This window comes from Oncorhynchus mykiss, chromosome 28 (genome assembly GCF_057628025.1).
Source record: "Oncorhynchus mykiss isolate SJ-2025 chromosome 28, ASM5762802v1, whole genome shotgun sequence".
Lineage (NCBI taxonomy): Eukaryota > Metazoa > Chordata > Actinopteri > Salmoniformes > Salmonidae > Oncorhynchus > Oncorhynchus mykiss.
Genome location: NC_143049.1, coordinates 29,072,306 through 29,093,174, shown reverse-complemented (window position 1 = coordinate 29,093,174; position 20,869 = coordinate 29,072,306). Strand labels below are relative to the sequence as shown.

At 43.3% G+C, this 20,869-nt stretch overlaps 1 pseudogene; it reads left to right on the top strand.

Annotated features, from left to right (window-relative positions):
• LOC110508200 (dihydropyrimidine dehydrogenase [NADP(+)]-like) overlaps positions 1-20,869 on the top strand; it is a 170,285-nt pseudogene that overhangs the window by 118,473 nt on the left and 30,943 nt on the right.

Genomic DNA, 20,869 nt, shown 5'->3' with positions numbered 1-20,869 from the left:
CTTTTGGGATTGGTAATAATCTGAGAGATTTAGGAAGTCCCATTGCTTTAGGACTTGGTCAGGTGCTTTAAGCATGTCCCAGTTTAGATCACCTAGCAGGTCAAATTCAGACTTAGCGTAAGGGGCCAGGAGAGAGTTTAGGGCAAGTAAATACAGGCTGGTGCTGATAGGGGATGATAACACCCAGCAACAGTTAACAAAGAGCTGTTTGAAAGCGTAATGCTTCAAACCAGCAAATCAAATTGTTTGGAGACAGACTTGGTGGAGATCTGTCTATCCGGAAAAAAGTTATAACCAGAAAGGTTAACATCAGTGTTCAGAACACTTTCTTAACCATTTCTCAGTAACCAACACATCTGGATAGGAGCTCTGAAACCAGACTTTCAATTGATACATTTTAGGTAATAAGCTTCTAGTGTTAACTTGAAAACCTTTTACGAGAGCAGAAATCAAGTCAGAATTGGGGCTAGCAACAGTAGACGGGCCAGGATGTACACACACATTTCCAGATATCATCAGCAGTAATACAATCAGGGCACGGCAGAGGACAGGGAGAGATTTGCAGTGTTGATTTTTTTATGACATTTGAATGTGCATCAGATGGCAACAAGATCATATTGTTCAGCAATTTCATCAGGTAATATGAATACAAAGCTGTCGAGAGGTGATTAGAATAGGATGGGAGGCCAAGAGTCTGTGTAACCAATCAGAGTCAGAGTCGTGAGTGTGGGAACAAACATTGTTTGTCCCACAGTTGGGTAAACGAGCAAGTTCATAGTCAACAAAGCGTACAGGAGTCATGGAGCAATTAGCACAAAGCACAAGAAAAAAGTTAAACGGTTTCGGGCTAACCATTGTAAGTTCAAAAAGTCATTCAGCCCAACAAAATAACATGAGAGAGTAACTCTCTATGAGTCCAGTAGGCTAAGAAATAAATAGTAGGCCTATACTAGTTAATAAAAAGGCAAGCAAAATCTCAGGAGAGAGGGCGTAGTGTCGCAGGGGTACCTGTACTAGACAATGGGAGACAGAGCAGGGAGAAAGGGGCGAGTGTGGCGGGGGTACCTGTACTAGACAAGGGGAGACAGAGCAGGGAGAAAGGGAGCAGATCGCTGGGTGGGATCCAAGCAGCAGTGTAGCAGGCAACGGGAGTATGTGTCACATCTGCTTGGGAGAAGCTTTTGTCGGGAGGCTGAGTAGGAGAGGCTTTCAGCCTTACCAGACAGGTGCGTGGTGGAGCAGATAAAAAATCAGTAGCGAAAAGCTGAACTAAATTTTTTGGGGAAAAGACAAAACCAATATGCCGGTAAAAACGTTACATTCCAAAGCCAGATCAAACAGCAATTAAGGCAACGAGCAAAAAAGTAAACGCTGCATATGTCCCAGCAGCGTCCTTAGCCAGAAGCCATTTTCCTGCAAACAGGAAGAGGAGTAACAGATTGAGATGAAGAGGTGAGATGTAGAGATATTTCCACTGCTAAACTAAGAGACTTTAAGACAGTGACTCCAATCCTTATCAAGGCTCTTACACCTATGTGAGGCTGTTTTATTAAAATACATCAATCCAAGGCAACCACTAGAGTTTGCCTTCAAGACTGGTAAGGGGCCTTACTGTTGCCAGCCTGACAGTTTGGGAAACTGATTAGCTACCTAACTGTCTATCAGTCTGTCCAGATCCCAAACAGATATCCTCCAACGAGAGTGAGAGGCCGTTCTTAATGTCAGCCCTGAATTCATTCATAAATACTTTTTAATTTCCCAGATGAATTGTCTATCAAAGCAGCCTTGGTGTGACAACATGTTGGCTGGGGAGGGCTAGTTTAGCTTTGATCAAGCCAGGGTACTTAAACTCTGTCGAAGTTAACGTCAGCCCTAATAAATTAACGCGTGTGTGTGTGCGTGTGTGTGCGTTTGCGTGTGTGTGTGTGTGGAGGCCTCGGGCTCTCAAGTGGAGCATATCTGCAGATTTCTGAGATATTCACAGGCAAAATGACATACTCCCGCTCTTACACACAAACATAACATGAAAACACTCACATACAAATACACAGAGTACGAAATTCTGGACCATTTTCCCCAGGCAGAGGAACAGAGAGTAACTTCATGTATAACAATAAAGAGCCGTGGAAAAGAGACCTGCGGACATCTCAACGAAGACATAATGAAGGATACCAAACAGTAGGGGTTGGGCTCACTTGTGCCTTCAAGTCAATGGTGCAACAGCTGTTCATTGGTGGTAAGATTGTGTGTTGCAACTTAGTTATTAGAAAGTCTAATGTTTATTACTATTCAAGACTGTCTACTCAGGTTCAAGACCAGCCATTCACGTTGACTGGGGCAATTAGGTGCGCTCACTGCCACATAGTATACTGACTGAGTTGTATGAATTATATTGTATTTTGAAATATAAGGGATGGAAGGCAATGCAATTATGCAGATATGCTGTGTTTCACTCTCTTTTCACATGAGAAAGTCCATAAAACACACGGAAGTATAAAATCACTCTCTATTTATGTTTGCCTGAACAATAGCCCACAGGTCTACTGCCCTCCCTTTTAGAAAGAACCCACAGAGAAAGATGAAAGAAAGCTTTTAGGAATACCAGCAGCCCTCCTCCCCTGTCCTCTCTCTTCCGTATTTTGGCTCCACACGTTCCCCTCTCCCATCCATTTACCTTAATTTACCATAGCTTAGTTTGAGGTCCACATGATCAACTTGCACCCCACCTCTGCTAAAAGCTGACTATGATAAATGGCTATATCCAGCAATCCAACCCTTCTCCTTTTGTACGGCTAAAACACATATTATTCATTCTTGCTCTCTAATGGCTGTCAGTTGTGAAGAAGGCCATAGATTGTGGTGGCCAAACATTCTGCAGGCAAGCAGGATGGGACTGAGGAATAAAGGATCTCTTGTAATCATCCAGATGTTTCCGCCATTTTGATTCATTGTCGAAACTCTTCTCCACAACGGAATTGCCTCTTGAATGCCTTATTTCTTGCTCACCTTCCTCACTGCCGCTACCCCATTCTCCTCTCCCATCCCATCCACTAGCACCATTATTTTATAGCTTCTTTGACATGTCAACGATAAACTTCTACAGCTATTTAAAGAGCTGTTTTGGGGTTTTTGGCAGTCGTTTTTTCTTTGCATCACACAGTTCGCATCTCAGTTGAGTCTGTCTTTGAAATGTGTTTTTGTGGTTCTCCATGCCTGTGCATGCTGTTTTTATTTCTGTCGCCATTGATGCTAATGTTTGATGTATGGTCTCTTTTTGGAATGGCATGTCAGGGTACATGAGAACTGTTATGTTTGGTCGTCGTCACTTATGCTATGCGAACAGTAAAATGTACTCAAAATAACTATTGGAAACATGGAATGTTCCCTTGTATCCTTTCCTTATATCACAAAGGAATCACGATGGGGCAAATCCAAACTTCCACTCTTAAAGTTCTCTTTGTTTTCTTTTTTACAGCCAAATCTCTATTTTTTATGTAAATGGCATGTTATAGAAGAGTCCAGACACCTTTTTGTGATTTCACATGTTTTTGAGAAACTTACCACAAACAGCAAATCACTTCCTCATCCTTGTTGTGTAGTATGGGTGCCCCGAAAAAACATGAACACTGGCTCCAAAAACACCCAAATACATCCTTTTAGAACTGGTCTGTAGATGTTGAACACATGAAATTGGGTTCATCTGAATTTTATCCGCAATGTTATATCCAATTTTGTAGCAACTCAAACTATACCTCTCTGTCCATTCTACAGATAACTGCCAAAATAAATTACTTGAGTAAATGATGTATACAAAGTATATTGAAAGCAGGGGGTGCTTCCACACAGGAAGTTCCAGACACTTGTAGAATCTATGCCAAGACGCATTGACGCTTTTCTGGTGGCTCGTGGTGGCCCAATGCGCTATTAAGACATGTTTCCTTTATTTTGGCAGTTATATGTAACAGCAGGCCACATAGAGAATGGAACAGCTGGATAGGGGAAACGACTAGAGTCATGCAAAGGGAAATATAACATTGCAGATAAAGTTCGGATGACGTATAAAATGACGTATTTGGGTGTTTTTGGAGCCTTTGTTCGTGTTTTTTGGGCCTCGATACTACACAACAAGGATGAGGAAGTGATTTGCTATTTGGGGTAAGTTTCTCAAAAACATTTGAATTCACCAAAAAAGGTGTCTGGACCCTTTTACAACATGCCATTTACATTACAAATTTAGATTTGATCATCTTTAAGTCGAATTTTCACTGAATGTCCAATTGACATCAATGCATTACTTAAGTGTAAGGATTCACCCTAGTGTGATGTGTCATTGTGAGAAGCAGCTGTTTGTTAATTTTTTTATATTTTCAATTGCTTTATTGTCACATACACTGGATAGGTGCCGTGAAATGTGTTGTTTTACAGGGTTAACCATAGTAGTATGGCGCCCCTGGTGCTAATTAGGGTTAAGTGCCTTGGTCAAGGGCACATAAACAGATTTTTCACCTTGTCAGCTCAAGTATTTGAACCAGCAACCTTTCGGTTACTGGCCCAATGATCTAACCGGTAGGATAATATGAATAACCATAAGATTTCACCTTCCTTATAACTGTAAAATAAATGTGATCATATTTAAAGACAGTTAAAATGTGCACCGTTTCATAGAACTGAAAAAATGTATGTCCTGCCCCGCTGGCTCTGAGCAACGCAGTCGCCATTCAACTGTCTGCCGACTCATTACAACTTCAGCTTTAAACACGAAGTGATTTACTTTGTTTGTGACCAAGATAAATTGGTCTTGTTTTGTATTTTTTAATGTTGGGAGACCCTATTGATTTTGCTAGTCACTCTCACTCAGATATCATATAAAAATTGCACCCAAAAAATCACTTATGTCCCCGAAAAGGCATTTGGGTATTTTATTAGCATCCCCATTAGCTGCTGCAAAAGCAGCAGCAGCTCCTCTTCCTGGGGTCCACACAAAACATGAAACATAATACAGAATGACATAATACAGAACATCAATATACAAGAACAGCTCAAAGACAGAACTACATATATTTTTTAAAAGACACGTAGCCTACCAATGCATACACAAAAACTATCTAGGTCAAATAGGGGAGAGGCGTTGTGCCACGAGGTGTTGCTTTGTCTGTTTTTTGAAACCAGGTGTGCTGTTCATTTGAGCAATATGAGGTGGAAGGAAGTTCCATGCAAATGATAATACTGTATGCTTTCTTGAATTTGTTCTGGATATGGGGGCTGTGAAAAGACCCCTGGTGGCATGTCTGGTGCGATAAGTGTGTGTTTCAGAGCTGTGTGTAAGTTTACTATGCAAACAATTTGTGATTTTCAACACATTTATGTTTCTTATAAAAATAAAAAGTGATGCAGTCAGTCTCTCCTCAACTCTTGGCCAAGAGAGACTGGCAGCATAGTATTTATATCAGCCCTCTGATTACAATGAAGAGCTAAACGTGCCGCTCTGTTCTGGGCCAGCTGCAGCTTAACTAGGTCTTTCCTTGCAGCACTGGACCACACGACTGGACAATAATCAAGATTAGACAAAACTAGATCCTGCAGAACATGCTTTTTGGAGTGTGGTGTCAAAAAAAAAAAACTCTGACTGCATGTGTGGGTATGGTTGTGGGCACACAGTCCCGCAAGCCACTGCTATCTCTCATGAAGAGTTTAGATTTTTTGTGGCCACCACCCCCCATCAAAGTTGCCCATCCCTACTCTAGACCCTACACAAAGACACCTACAGCCTAACAACACATTCTGAACTGGTTCAATTCCCACAATTCCCATAATGTGCCATTATTTTACCATCATATAGACACACTACATATCATAAACACAATATAGACACCAAGTATACAATTTCATGGATAACACCATTTCTTTGAATTGCTTGAAAACACAATTTCTACGCTAAAAACAGCTATAAGAACAAATATTTCTCCCAGAATTACACTTTAGATTCAGAGAGACACTCCAATGAATAGAGACACATCTATTCCAATACATCTAGTCTGGGTGCCAGTCTCTGTAACATTCCACTACTTTGAACAGAGACTGGCAACCAACAAAATACAATCCACTAGTACAAACAATCGCAGCACTTTGGTGGCTTTCTTACCAGTGATGCTGCGTTTTGACATGATTTTCTCCATCTACCATCTCCCTACCCTGGCTGTTTACGATCACCAGGGGACCTGGGCCGGTTTCCCTCTAAACAGGAGACAGAGCCATTGTGCCCCTGCATTGCTCATAAATTACCCCCCCCCCCCCCCCCCCTTTCTCTGCTGTGTGTGGATCCCCCTCTGTAAGGACATGAGGCTAATCACAGGCCTGTGCCTCCTGGCAGGTAACCTCTGAGTGAACTAAATCAGGCAATAGCATTTAATCACACCAGCGGTGGCCACACACATATAGGTGGAGAGAGAGAAAGACACACAGAAACACATACACACACAGAAGGAGTCCTTTCTGTTGTTTGCTCTCTATATTTCTCTTTCTACATGGCTTTTTTATATCGCAATTTCTCTGTCTACAAACACACACACACACACACACACACACACACACACAAAGGGTAAAAAAAAATGGATTGTAAAGAAATACAAGGTTGAATTTTTTTATGACCCGTAAACATGGGATTATGGCTGCGATTTTATGGAGCGATTTTAGTGTCAAGTGAAATTGTATTTGAATTCCATCATTTTTAATATATATTAGGATATTGAATTTAATAGTTTTTAATTTTGTAATTGAAATGTTGAATTCATAACATTAACTTGTATTTTATGATTTGGAACAGATATCAATGAATATTACATTGTTTTAAAATGTAAATGTAATTGAATATTCAAGTTCAATATTTATACAGTATATTCAGTTTCAATATGGTAGATATTGCATCCATTGTCAGTGTATCAAGTTCACATGGTCACGTTAGTTTTTGGTTCACAATTGTATTTTTTATCATCATGGTTTATTCAAACAGTAATGTGCAATTGATCAAAAATAAACCAACGTTATGAAGAGGCAACAACAGCAAGGAAATTCCCCTGTCTGCCATCCCCATCAATGGCCTGCTTAGGGTCAGTGAAAATAATATTGAAATAATGGTATTTTTAATCTAGGCTACATTGCCGATTTTAAAAAACCAAGATGGTTTCCCGAAGCTGTTCGTTCTACATGTTGATTATTTATCACATGCGCTGCACACATGTAGCTTAGCCTATATATAATCTATCGGGCAGAGAGAGCACCTAGCTCTCAAACAGCTGGTTGTTGTGTAGAGCAAAGACCGACAGCGGTAGGAAAGATGTTCAGTAATTCAGTCATCATGGAATAACCTACCTTGAAAATCAAACATTTCATCTAGGCTCTTTTGTCCTTGACAAGTTATTGTAACGCTTGTCTTCGTCCTCCTCTGACTAGGAGTAAGAAATGTCAGACCAATGCGCAGCGTGGTAAGTGTCCATATTGTATTTAATACGAAAACTGAACACTTGAACAAAAACAAGAAAAGGACAAAAACGAACAGTCCTGAACGGTGAAGCAAAACACAGAACAAAAAATAATCACCCACAACTCAAGGGTGAAAACAGGCTACCTAAGTACGGTTCTCAATCAGGGACAACGATTGACAGCTGCCTCAGATTGAGAACCATACCAGGCCAAACACACACACAGCTCAGGACAGTCGGGAGACTCTGTTAGCTCAGGACAGACAGGAGACTCCGGCAGCTCAGGACAGACGGGAGACTCTGGCAGCTCAGGACAGACGGGAGACTCTGGCAGCTCAGGACAGACAAAAGACTCTGGCAGCTCAGGACAGGAGGGAGACTCTGGCAGCTCAGGACAGGAGGGAGACTCTGGCAGCGCTGGACAGGAGGGAGACTCTGGCAGCGCTGGACAGGAGGGAGACTCTGGCAGCACTGAACAGGCGAGAGCACCTGTAGGGAGGAGACAGCCTGGTGCAGGGGGCTGCCACCGGAGGCCTGTTGCGTGGAGGAGGCACCGGATAGACCGGACCGTGGAGGCGCACTGGAGGTCTCGAGCACCGAGCCTGTACAACCCTACCTGGCTGGATGCTCCCCATAGCCAGGCCAGTGCGGTGAGGTGGAATAGACCGCACTGGGCTGTGCTGGCGAACCGGGGACACCATGCGCAGGGCTGATGCCATGTACCCCGGCCCGAGGAGACGCACTGGAGACCAGATGCGCTGAGCCGGCTTCATGGCACCTGGCTCGATGCCCACTCTAGCCCAGCCGATAGGAGGCGCTGCGGGCTATGCCTGCGCACCAGGGACACCGTGCGCCTCACAGTATAACACGGTGCCTGCCCTGTCCACCTCTCTCCACGATAAGCACGGGGAGTTGGCTCAGGTCTCCTAACTGACTTAGCCACACTCTCCGTGTGCCCCCCCCCCGAAATGAATTTTTGGGGCTGCCTCTCGTCCCAGCCGCGCTGCCGTGCTGCCTCCTCATACCACCATCTCTCAGATTTCACCGCCTCCAGCTCTGCCTTGGGGCGGTGATATTCCCCAGCCTGTGCCCAGGGTCCTTTGCCGTCTAAGATCTCCTCCCATGTCCAGGAGTCCGGAGATCGCTGCTGCCCGATACCACGCTGCTTGGTCCTTTGGTGGTGGGTGATTCTGTAACGCTTGTCTTCGTCCTCCTCTGACGAGGAGTAAGAAATGTCAGACCAATGCGCAGCGTGGTAAGTGTCCATATTGTATTTAATATGAATACTGAACACTTGAACAAAAACAATAAAACGGCAAAAATGAACAGTCCTGAACGGTGAAGCAAAACACAGAACAGAAAATAATCACCCACAACTCAAGGGTGAAAACAAAATTAATGTCAATGTCAATGCTTAATGCCATTGGGTAGACCTATTAAAGAATGGGTTATTATTAAAGTAGTAATGCGTACATTTTGGGGGGATTTTTTTATTTTTATTCTTTAGGAAATTACAACACTGACTGTACATATAAAATGTTGGTCCTAACACCAGGGCCACCAGTAGAAATAGTTAGTGTAGAACCCTGTACAGCCCCCAAGTCATTGTTATTTATAGGAAACAAATAAGTGTTCCTCCGTGGGAGATGAGCTGGCTGGGGCAAGCCTCTCCATCAGCTGGTCTAAAAAACAGACATAGGATAGTTTTCTATACTCTCTCTCTCTATCTCTCTGTGCTGTACACTGCTACTACCTCCCCCACACACCCACAAAGAATAGACACACATACAGTATATAGCATACCTAGTGTATACACAAACAGGGTATACATACACACACAAACACACACAAAACACACACACACATAATAAAAGGTCTCGCAGCCAGGTCTGCAAAAATAAAGGAAACACCAACATGGGGTCTTAATCGGGCATTGGGCCACCACGAGCCACCAGAACGGCTTCAATGCTCCTTGGCATAGATTCTACAAGTGTCTGGAACTCTGAGGGATGCGACACAATTCTTCCACTAGAAATTCCATAATTTGGTGTTTTGTTGACGGTGGTGGAAAACGCTAGCAATGGTGGCCAAAATAATTGCCAAAATAAGGCCTGCCCAACATTTTTATACATGACCCTAAGCATGATGGGATGTTAATTGCTTAAATAACTCAGGAACCATGCTTGTGTGGAAGCACCTGCTTTCAATATACTTTGCATCCCTCAAGTGTTTCCATTATTTTAGCAGTTACCTGTAGTTACATACATAACCCTGCCCTCATACAGCCTTTTCCCAAGACCTAGGAGCCATCAATGGTCCTGCTTCTCATTCTCCTGTGATTCCCTCTCACTCTCTGCTGAAGGCCTAGGACCTGTCCATGGTCCTGCTTCTCATTCTCCTGTGATTCCCTCTCACTCTCTGATGAAGGCCTAGGACCTGTCCATGGTCCTGCTTCTCATTCTCCTGTGATTCTCTCTCCCTCCACTCTAAAGGCATAGCCCACAAAGCCTCCAAAACTCTATCCACCCTCCTCTTTGGTATCTATGCTTTGTGCTGTGAAGATGGATCACTCTCCAGCTCCATCCAAAGGAACTATATTTTACTTATGCCCGAGTCACTTTGATCGGCCTTTCCCTCAATACAGGAATCACATTGAAGTATTGTGTAACCGAATCAAAAGCCCCCGAGATCTAAAGTAGCAAATGTGCCAATTGATCAGAGCTGCACAGGCTCTTTTTTTTATGGAGCCGCTGATATACAGTGGCACTTAATGTCCCTTAAAGGAGTAATCTGCAGTTGCCAATCTGCAGTTAATTATATATACACATTGATTCTTGAATAATATAACTTATAATTGCCTCATGAGCTTAGTTCAACTGTCCAACCCCATCAGAACCCAAAACACTATAGAAATGTTTTAAACTATCATTATGATCTCAGGGAGGGTCTAGCTCTTTCTATGAATTGATAGTGGTTACATTTCTCCAGGCCCATAGCTTTTTCCCGAAACAGGGGTGGGGAATACACTTTGTTATTGTTTTAACTGCTGATTGCTGCTTCAACACCCGGAGATGGTCTTCCTGGGCCTCCCGCACCACCCACCACCCTGTAAAAGAGACAAAGGGAAGAATATGTAATATTGACCCATACTGGATCCCCCCACTAAATTTACAGCTCTCCAAAGGATGACACCTCTCTCTGGGCTTGGGTTTGTGTGGCATGTGGGAAGGGGTATGAGGAGTCTGGGGAGGCCTAAGGGGAGGTTGATGTAGGAGGCTGTTCTTTTACATCCACACTGCTGAGAGAGGTCCTTGCAGACCAGTGACTTTGGCAGCTTCACACACACTTGTCAGCCCCAGGGCTTTAATAAGCTGTCACATAAGCTGTGTGTGTGTGTGTGTGTGTGTGTGTGTGTGTGTGTGTGTGTGTGTGTGTGTGTGTGTGTGTGTGTGTGTGTGTGTGTGTGTACGTGCGTGCGTGCGTGCGTGTAAGGTTCTATATATGTGTGTGCATGCTTCACTCACAGACCAGTACCACCCCCATCTGTGAGGACATTAGGTTCTTACCAGAAGCATCAGTTACAGAGGCTAACACACATACCCTTAGCCCTCCAGAAACACTAGTAAGCCTGTATTGTACACTCACACACCTGCATGCATGCGTATACACACATACAGTGCAATCGGAAAGTATTCAAACTCCTTGACTTTTTCACATTTTGTTACATTACAGCCTTATTCTAAAATTGTTTAAATTGTTTTTTTCCCCTCATCAAACTACACACAATACCCCATAATGACAAAGCAACAACTGTTTTTTAGAAATATTTGCAAGAAAGACTCAAAAAAACTGAAATATCACATTTACTTAAGTATTCAGACCCTTTACTCAGTACTTTGTTGAAGCACATTTGGCAGCGATTACAACCTCGAGTCTTCTTGGGTATGACGCTACAAGCTTGTCAAACCTGTATTTTGGGAGTTTCTCCCATTCTTCTCTGCATATCCTCTCAAGCTCTGTCAGGTTGGATGGAGTGCCAGGTTTACTCCAGGTGTGACGCTTGCCATTCAGCCCAAAAAGTGCAATCTTGGTTTCATCAGACCAGAGAATCTTGTTTCTCATGGTATGAGAGTCTTTACGTGCCTTTTGGAAAATTCCCATGTGTCTTTTACTGAGGAGTGGCTTCCGTCCGGCCACTCTACCGTAAAAGCCTGATTGGTAGAATGCTGCAGAGATGCTTGTCCTTCTGGAAGGTTCTCCCATCTCCACAGAGGAACTCTAGAGCTCTGTCAGAGGCCCTTCTCCCCCGATTGCTCATTTTGGCTGGGCGGCCAGCTCTAGGAAGAGTCTTGGTGGTTCCAAACTTCTTCCATTTAAGAATGAGTGAGGAAGAGCCAATTCTATGGAGTGAGTTGAGACAGAGAGGAAGAGGGGCTGGGGAAGAGACTGAATACTGATGTAAATAAGATATTTGTGTTTTTTATTTTTAATACATTTGAAAAACATTCTAAAAACCTGTTTTACGCTTTGTCATAATGGGGTATTGTGTGTAGATTGATGAGGATTTATTTTATTTTATCCATTTTAGAATAAGTCCGTAACGTAACAAAATGTGGAACAAGTCAAGGTGTATGAATACTTTCCGAAGGCACTGTACACACCTATTCCTTTCTTCCTGCAAACTGCAGATAAGCTCCATCCCACAACAGCCCTACCCATAATGGACATGACAGGCATTGTTTCCTCCCCTGATCTGTCATTTCTCCATCATTACTCTTGCTGTTGACATAGCTATTAACACTGCTCCCCCGCTCTCTCCCTTCCTCTTCGTCTTTGTTTCTCATATTTCCTTCCCTTCCTCTGTCTATTCCTCTCTCCTGTCTCATTTTCTTTTTCTTTTAATCTATTTGTTGACTTTTATTCACTCTTGCCTTTCGAAATTAAAATAAGCTTTATTTGCATGATCCAAAGTTGCAAAATACATTACAATCGACAACGAAATCATACATTTTCCCGCTTTCATCCGTGTTCTCTCATTCATATAGACGGGTTAGCAGACTATGTCACGAAAACGATGTGAGCGCTTCAATTGGGCAGAAAGCAGTGTGTTGTTTAGACTCTGGATGGCCAGATAGCTAGCAACAATGACAAGAAGCTGCCATGTGGTGAATTGTAAGTGGCTCATTTCAGCTAGTTTCATCTTGTTCTTGACAACATGTCTTATTTTGAGGTGTTTTGACTGATTTCATGTCAATGCTAATATGGCAAAAAATGCGCTAGCTAGCTAACTAACAAATGTAGCGATGAATTTGGGAGACAACAAGTGCTCATTGTGAAAATGTATGTATGTTTTCAATAAACATTGGAGACTAAATATAGTTTACATGTTGTCAACAGGCTAAGCCAACCCAGTCTGTTCTGCCCCATAGTTGCACAGGCGTCAGATTTGTTGCTAAACAACCAACCTGTCTTTATATTCCAGTTTCTATCCCCGGTCAGACTTTCTCATTGGTATTTCTCTACCAGCCTTGATAAAAACACATGCCACCTACATTCCCTCCAACGACCCATGCTGGTAGGCACACACACATATAAGTGTATTCGTACACGTTTACAATACTGAAAATACACACACAAACACAGAGCGGAACAGAGTTCACACTTAGAGAGCCACAGAGAAAGGCTCTCGTTGAGCAAGAAGACCTGCACTGTTAAATAGCAATTTAGTATGCTGTGCTTAAACCAGCTTTTAATGGTGTCAACTGACAAATGTTACCACAGGCTAATCACATTGCCATATACAAATATCACAAACACACCATAAGATACAGATTGACTCACTTTAATAACAGCTGCATTATTCATAAGGTTGGATGCACCATGGAAACGGTTGACTTTACAACTTGCTCGTTAGTCAGTACTATCTATACAGTATCTTCAGAAAAAAAGTGTTCAGTGGTGTGGGCAGACAGACAGACAGCCTTTACCACAGCACCTAGGCTCAGCCATCGTCAATCTCACATCAGTTAAAACAGGAGCGCAAAATACCACTGCCAATGTGTGTACAGAATGTGCCAACAAGTATTGGACATTTGAATGAAAAATAATTGAACTCTGTGCCCTGTGAAATGGTGGAGAGAGAGAGAGAGAGAGAGAGAGAGAGAGAGAGAGAGAGAGAGAGAGAGGATGAAGCATAGAGAAGGAAAGGGAGGGAGAGAGAGAAAGAGAAGCAGAGAGAGGGAGCGGGAGAGAGAGAGAGAAAGAGGAGGAGAAGGAAGAGAGAGGAAAGCGCAGAGAAAGAGCGGACCGAGCTGTTGCAGGAGTGAAAAAGCAACAGGGAGGCTGCAGGGTGTTTGAATGGACATGTTCGTACACAACAGCTTTTGCTTTCCTGTCACATCTTAAAGGGCACCCAGAGGAACTTGCGTGCGTGTGTATGACTATGCCTACATTACGAGAACATTTTTATATTTGCAAAAACCTCCCACATGTCAACCGATGCTACAACAGATGGAGGTTGGTTTATTGGCCTAATTCCTCACACATTTCACAATTTACTACACTTCACAAGTTAACACCCATGAGAAATGGGTGAAATCATTGTTCTTTTTTTACATTGAGTCAGCAACAGCCGTCTTCAGAGGACAACTTTAGTATTATATCATAGTGGTCCGTTGTAGCTCAGTCGGTAGAGCATGGTACTTGTAATGCCAGGGTAGTGGGTTTGATTCCCAGGATCACCCATATGAATTGTGTGTTGATATAAATTACATTCAAACAGCTATTCTGGTGAGTGGTCTAAACAAGTTGCTTTGGATAAAAGCATCTGCTAGATGTCATTATATGATAAGTTAAATGTTGATTTCCTCAAACTGAATCTGTAGGTCCCAGTGTTGGTGATGAACATCTGTTGCTGGGTAAGCCAGACTGCCAAGATCCCCTTCTTCTCGCCTAGCTCACTCCCAATGTCATGAACATTGCCAAGGATGCACACGAAGGTAACAACACCTGAGTCCATCTTGACTTTAACTTATTTTCCCTTTGGGAGCATAGAACATCACCATGGCAACTGAGTCCATCAGTGGTTTCAATATGAATCTCTGTTCATGTTGTCTGTCTAAAATGAAATAAGATCCGGCTTAGTTTCCCCGTTCTTTTCTCTCTTTCTTCCTCCTCCTCTTCCCTCTCGCATCTCTAATCTCTTCTCACACGTTCCTCTTTACTTCCTCCTCTGGGCACTCTGGGCATCCATGTTGGGAGAAGTGGTGAAGGATTTGTAGATTGGGGGATGGAGGGGAAGGTGCAGCAGCCAACCATTTTGTAATGACTGGAATTTCAGCAATATCAAGCTCAATGGTGGCTGTGGTCATGTTCTCATAGGAGGGGCAGATGGAGTCACTGCCACCAACACAGTGTCTGGAATGATGGGCCTGACAGCACTCCCTGGCCTGGCATCGGCAAGGGCAAGCGCACCACCTATGGAGGAATGTCTGGTAGGTAACACAAACACACATGAACACTTTGTCATGTGCTGTTACCTTACAGATACAGACAGCTAACGTGTGTGTGTGTGTGTGTGTGTGTGTGTGTGTGTGTGTGTGTGTGTGTGTGTGTGTGTGTGTGTGTGTGTGTGTGTGTGTGTGTGTGTGTGTGTGTGTGTGTGTGTGTGTGAGTGAGAGAGATCACACATTTTTGCTTTTGGCCAGGATTTGATGTCCAACTGACGTAAAACATAGGCAGCCCCTCTTGGTTCTAAAAGGAAAAGAGAAGTATATTCTTGAGGGGTGTTGTATTTTTCTGGCCTGTGTCTTTTTTCAGTACCTAAGTAGGCCTGCTAGGAGAGGAATGAATCAATGGTATGAATGTTAAAAAAAAATGCATAGTTATAATAATAATAATAATAATAATAATAATGCATTTTTGTTGTAGGACATCGATAATGTTTCCACATGACATTATGCGCTTAATCATATCAGTTAATTTCCCTTGGATTTCAAACACTAACATAAAACATTTTGGGGTCACTTAGAAATGTTCTTGTTTTTGAAAGAAAAGCAATTTTTTTGTCAATTAAAATAACATCAAATTGATCAGGAATACAGCGTAGACTTTGTTAATGTTGTAATTGACTATTGTAGCTGGAAACGACTGATCTTTAATTTTTGACATTTTGAGCCTATAATCGAACCCACAAATGCTGATGCTCCAGATACTCAACTAGTCTAAAAAAGGCCAGTTTTATTGCTTCTTTAATCACTACAACAGTTTTCAGCTGTGCTAACATAATTGCAAAAGGGTTTTCTAATGATCAATTAGCCTTCCAAAATGATAAACTTGGATTAGCTAACACAACTTGTCATTAGAACACAGGAGTGATGGTTGCTGATAATGGGCCTCTGTACGGCTATGTAGATTCCATTAAAAATCAGCTGTTTCCAGCTACAATGGTCATTTACATGAACAATATCTACACTGTATTTCTGATCAATTTGATGTTATTTTAATGGACCAAAAAATGTGCTTTTCTTTCAAAAACAAGGATATTTCTAAGTGACCCCAAACATTTGAACAGTAGTGTATATTGCAAGCACACTCAGTACAAGCATTCCATGTAGAGTGTATAGTGTACTTTGACGACATAAAAGCGCAAATCTTTTTCAATTCGGCGGTCACAGCGTACCTCTGTACCTCTGCATTTTTATTTCAACTTCCATCCAGACTTTTCTACAGAACACAAATTAATAATTCCAACATAATGTAGGATACTTTACATGTTCTGTAGGAGACTTTAGGAGACTTTACCTGTTCTGTCGGAGACTTTATGTGTTCTGTAGGAGACTTTAGGAGACTTTACATGTTCTGTCGGAGACTTTAGGAGACTTTACGTGTTCTGTCGGAGACTTTAGGAGACTTTACGTGTTCTGTCGGAGACTTTAGGAGACTTTACGTGTTCTGTCGGAGACTTTAGGAGACTTTACGTGTTCTGTCCGAGACTTTAGGAGACTTTGTGTTCTGTAGGAGACTTTAGGAGACTTTGTGTTCTGTAGGAGACTTTAGGAGACTTTAGCCAGAAAGAGGTGGAGGGGAGGAAATGTAGGAGGAGAAGAAAAATAGAAGCGCCTGAGAAACAGGGTGGAGAGAAAGAGCCATGAATATGCATACGATTAACCATCCATGGAAGATATGCAAAAATATATGCTTTGATTCAATTCATCATCCCAATTTCAGAGGCTGGCATTAGTTAATGAAGATCATTTAGCATGGGTGGAGACAGAAGGTGCTGTCTTTATCTGTCAACCTATTGTGTGTGTGTGTGTGTGTGTGTGTGTGTGTGTGTGTGTGTGTGTGTGTGTGTGTGTGTGTGTGTGTGTGTGTGTGTGTGTGTGTGTGTGTGTGTGTGTGTGTCTATACTTATTTGTGTGCTCTTTCACGCGTATGTGTGTGTGAGCCCCTCTGGCCAGATGAATGTGGACAAGGCTGTACAGTGATCAATGAGTGAGAGCTTAGTGGGGGAACCAGGTTAAATGTAATGTGAAAAATGCCTCCATCTGTCTGCCTGATCACAGAGCACAGCCAACCCCATCCTGCAGGGACTCCTGACAGCCAGTTAGAGACGAGAGATAGAGGGAGCTGGATTGGACCACATTGGGGAGTGTGGTAAGGGGGGAACGGTGTGTGTGTGCGTGTGTATGTGTGAGTGTGCATGTATGACCACATGGGTGGGCAAGAGATAGCGATTGGATGATTGTCAGTATGTTTTCTTCATATATAACACTGTATTTATTTCTGTTCTGGAGAGATTGAGGAAAAGAAAAACTCTGACATATACACAACTACGAATCTGAATTTATCTCATCTTCTGTAAGAAATCAGGTCTGAGAATGCTGAGATCCCTCTCCACAGGTAATGCGATGTGTGTGGTGTCCGCCATTGGCAGGGCCCTGTCTGGGTTCCTAATCCCAGTGACTGGGAGGATTGACTCAGCCGATACAGGCCTACAGTTCCTCCATGCTGGAGCTTCTGTTATACAGGTAAACAGAGACATAAACAAAAAAATGCACAACCTGTTTGTGCTGTTGTTAACTTGTGCTATACTGTAGTTAACTTGTGCTATACTGTAGTTAACTTGTGCTATACTGTAGTTAACTTGTGCTATACTGTAGTTAACTTGTGCTATACTGTAGTTAACTTGTGCTATACTGTAGTTAACTTGTGTTATACTGTAGTTAACTTGTGCTATACTGCAGTTAACTTGTGTTATACTGTAGTTAACTTGTGCTATACTGTAGTTAACTTGTGCTATACTGTAGTTAACTTGTGTTATCCTGTAGTTAACTTGTGCTATACTGCGGTTAACTTGTGCTATACTGCAGTTAACTTGTGTTATACTGTAGTTAGGTTGTGTGATATGACGGTGTGAGATGACAAATTATGACAATTGATAAAATGCACAAACTGCTGACTAAATGTCTAGGTGTGTGTCAGTACATGTATTTTCAGTATAGTCACACTGAGAACCTAAGTGTATGTCTATTTCATGCGATTTGATATTTAACCACACACAGGGACAGGGAACTGAGGGCTAAGGATCTATTGGAAACAGCTTAGAGTGGAACATTCATCTCTGTCTTTTGTCTGATATTCAACACTGATCCATTTTTAATAAGAGCTTGCATTCTATATGATTATTAATGTATTTGCCATCATCAGTAACATCAGGAATTTTCTCCAGGATTTTCCTTCTTCTCTCTCTCTCTCTCTCTCTCTCTCTCTCTACATGTTATTTTCTATGGTGGAGGGTTAATGCAATATTTGTTTTAGCGGTATCCACAGTTTTTTTCAAAGTTAGGGTGGAAGAGGACAGAGTAACTTTCCTGGGGTTTGGAAGGTGTGGTGTGCGCGATGGCTTCTCAGCCTAGCGCGGAGGAGACGCTGTCGATACGGCATGGATTCAGGTGTGTTCCTAAGAATGGAGTTAAGGTGGAGGAGGTTCTGCTCGCGGTCGGTGAACAGGCCCGGAGCTGACAGCCAGTCAAGCAAAGGGGTCTAAGTACACGTTGAGAGAATTGACAAGGTTCCTGAATGAGACTAAGGGGAAAAAAGTTAATCTTGAGGCTTTTTTTCTGATCCGAGACAGTTTGTAAGATCAGTACAACATGCTATGAAAAATGAGGGGCATGGTGTCCTCTCACCCAGGAAACGGTTTAGGTTGAGGAAGTGGGTCACAACAGTGCGTAAAGGTTTACCTTCAGACACGGTTTAGATGTATATTTTCTTTATGGCACTGGGGATTTTTGAGCTTTGCTATTGGTCTCTTTCTTTGCTGGCTTCTCTCCCACTTCTTATGGAGACTCATCGGGTAGGCTCGCTTAATATAAATGGCGCCAGAGATGCAGAAAAGAGGAGTGTGTTGGGTGAATATGTAAAACAAAAAAAAGTACAGGTGTTGTTTCTGCAGGAGGCGCATAGTGATGTGGTGAAAGAAGTCGATTGGGAACTCTGGTGGAAAGGGGCAAGTGTGTTGAGCCATGGGACAAATGTTAGTGCAGGGGTGGCAGTCCTTTTTGCACCGGGGCTGTCTGTAAAACTTTGCTCCTCAAAGGAGGTGTGTAAAGGTAGGCTGCTTGTTGTTAAAGCAGAAATTAACAACATGGGTTTTGTCTTTATAAATGTGTTTACGCCTAACACAGGGAGAGAAAGATGGGTTCTATTTGGGAGTCTTAGACAGGAACTCTCACAGGTAGCGCCTGAGGAGATGCTGGTGGTCGGAGGGGACTGGAACTGTACAATGGATTTTACAAAAGACAGAAATGGGGAAGAGCCTCATTCAGTGTCAGTGGGAGTGTTAAGGGACATCATTAATCAGTTCGACCTAGTGGATGTTTGGAGAACTAAACATCCAAACACAAGACAGTATACATGGGTGAAGGTTTTTGGGGCTAGGGTGAGTGCAGCCCGACTTGATCGGTTTTACATGTCTAGCAATCAGCGCAATAGGCTGCTGGGCTCTACCATTCTCCCGGTGGGGTTTTCGGATCATCACATAACCATGGCTCGGCTGTCTATTACACATATTACAAGATGCCACTTTTTGCTCAGGTTTCCAGACCTTGTTGGAAAGGTGGGGGCAGCGAAGAGAGGATTATGAGTCTCTGAGTCAATGGTGGGATGTGGGGAAAGTCCAAATTCGACTTTTCTGTCAACAGTATACAGCTCTCTCATCCTCAGAGGCTAGGAGAGTATTGGGGGAACTAGAGCGTTGTATTAGTGAGATAGAGGCAGAGATGGTGGGGCAAGGCAATGTAGGCCTCCAGGCTAATTTAGCCGAATTGCGTAGGGACCTGGGCAGTTTTTTCCAGGTTAAAGCAAAGGGAGCACTTGTAAGAGCTAGGTTCTCCATGCTCACGGAGATGGATGCTCCCAGCTCCTTCGTCTTTGGTTTGGAAAGACAGAGTGGTGAAGCCAAGGGTATGCATCGTCTACGGCTGTCTGATGGGCGGGTGACCTCTGTGGTGGGGGAGATGCGGGAGCGGACTGTGGAGTTTTATACTGAATTGTATAGGGCAGAAGTGTGTGATCCTATGTGTGCTCAAGTCTTGTTCGCAGGGCTCCCTAAGCTCTCTCTGGCACAGGAACTGGCAGAGGCCGTAACCCAGATGTCCCCCGGTCGTGCACCGGGGGTCGATGGACTCCCGATGGACTCCCAGTGGAGTTTTATAAAAAATTCTGGAGAATAATTGGACAGGATTTCTTTTGCATGTTGCGTGAATGTGTCGAGGTAGGAGAGTTGCCGATGAGCTGCCGTCGGGCGGTTCTGACTCTCCTGCCCAAAAAAGGAGACTTGTGTGAACTTAAGAATTGGAGGCCTGTGGCATTACTCTGTGCGGACTACAAGATATTTGCCATAATGTCTCTTAGGCTGCTGGAGAGATTCCTGGAGGAGGTCCAGGAGGCACTGTCTGAGCCGGTAAGAAGGATGTTTGAGCGGCCACAGGGAGAGGGGCCACCAATGTTTCCACCACTGCAGGTGACGGCAGAGACTGGAGACTGGCAAGGTGGTCTGGAGGACTTGTTTGATTTTAACACTCCGAGCCTGGGGGAGTATGAGGATGTGGGAGGTAAAGCCCTCTACAAGCTCTGTGTTAAGGTTAGGAACATTAGGAGCCTAACAGGAGTGAAGGCACATCAGTGGCAGGGGGTATGTGGGGTGGAGAGTATGGTGGGTTTTAGGTGGAAGGGGCTCTACAAACCCCCAGTACCAAATAGGTCAGGGGACCTCCAGGGGAGGGTTCTTCATGGAGCCCTGGCCACTAACAGCTGGTTGGCACAGGTTGAACCGGGAATCGGGCAGGGGTGTCTTTTCTGTAAAGAAAAATAAATGAAAGAAACTG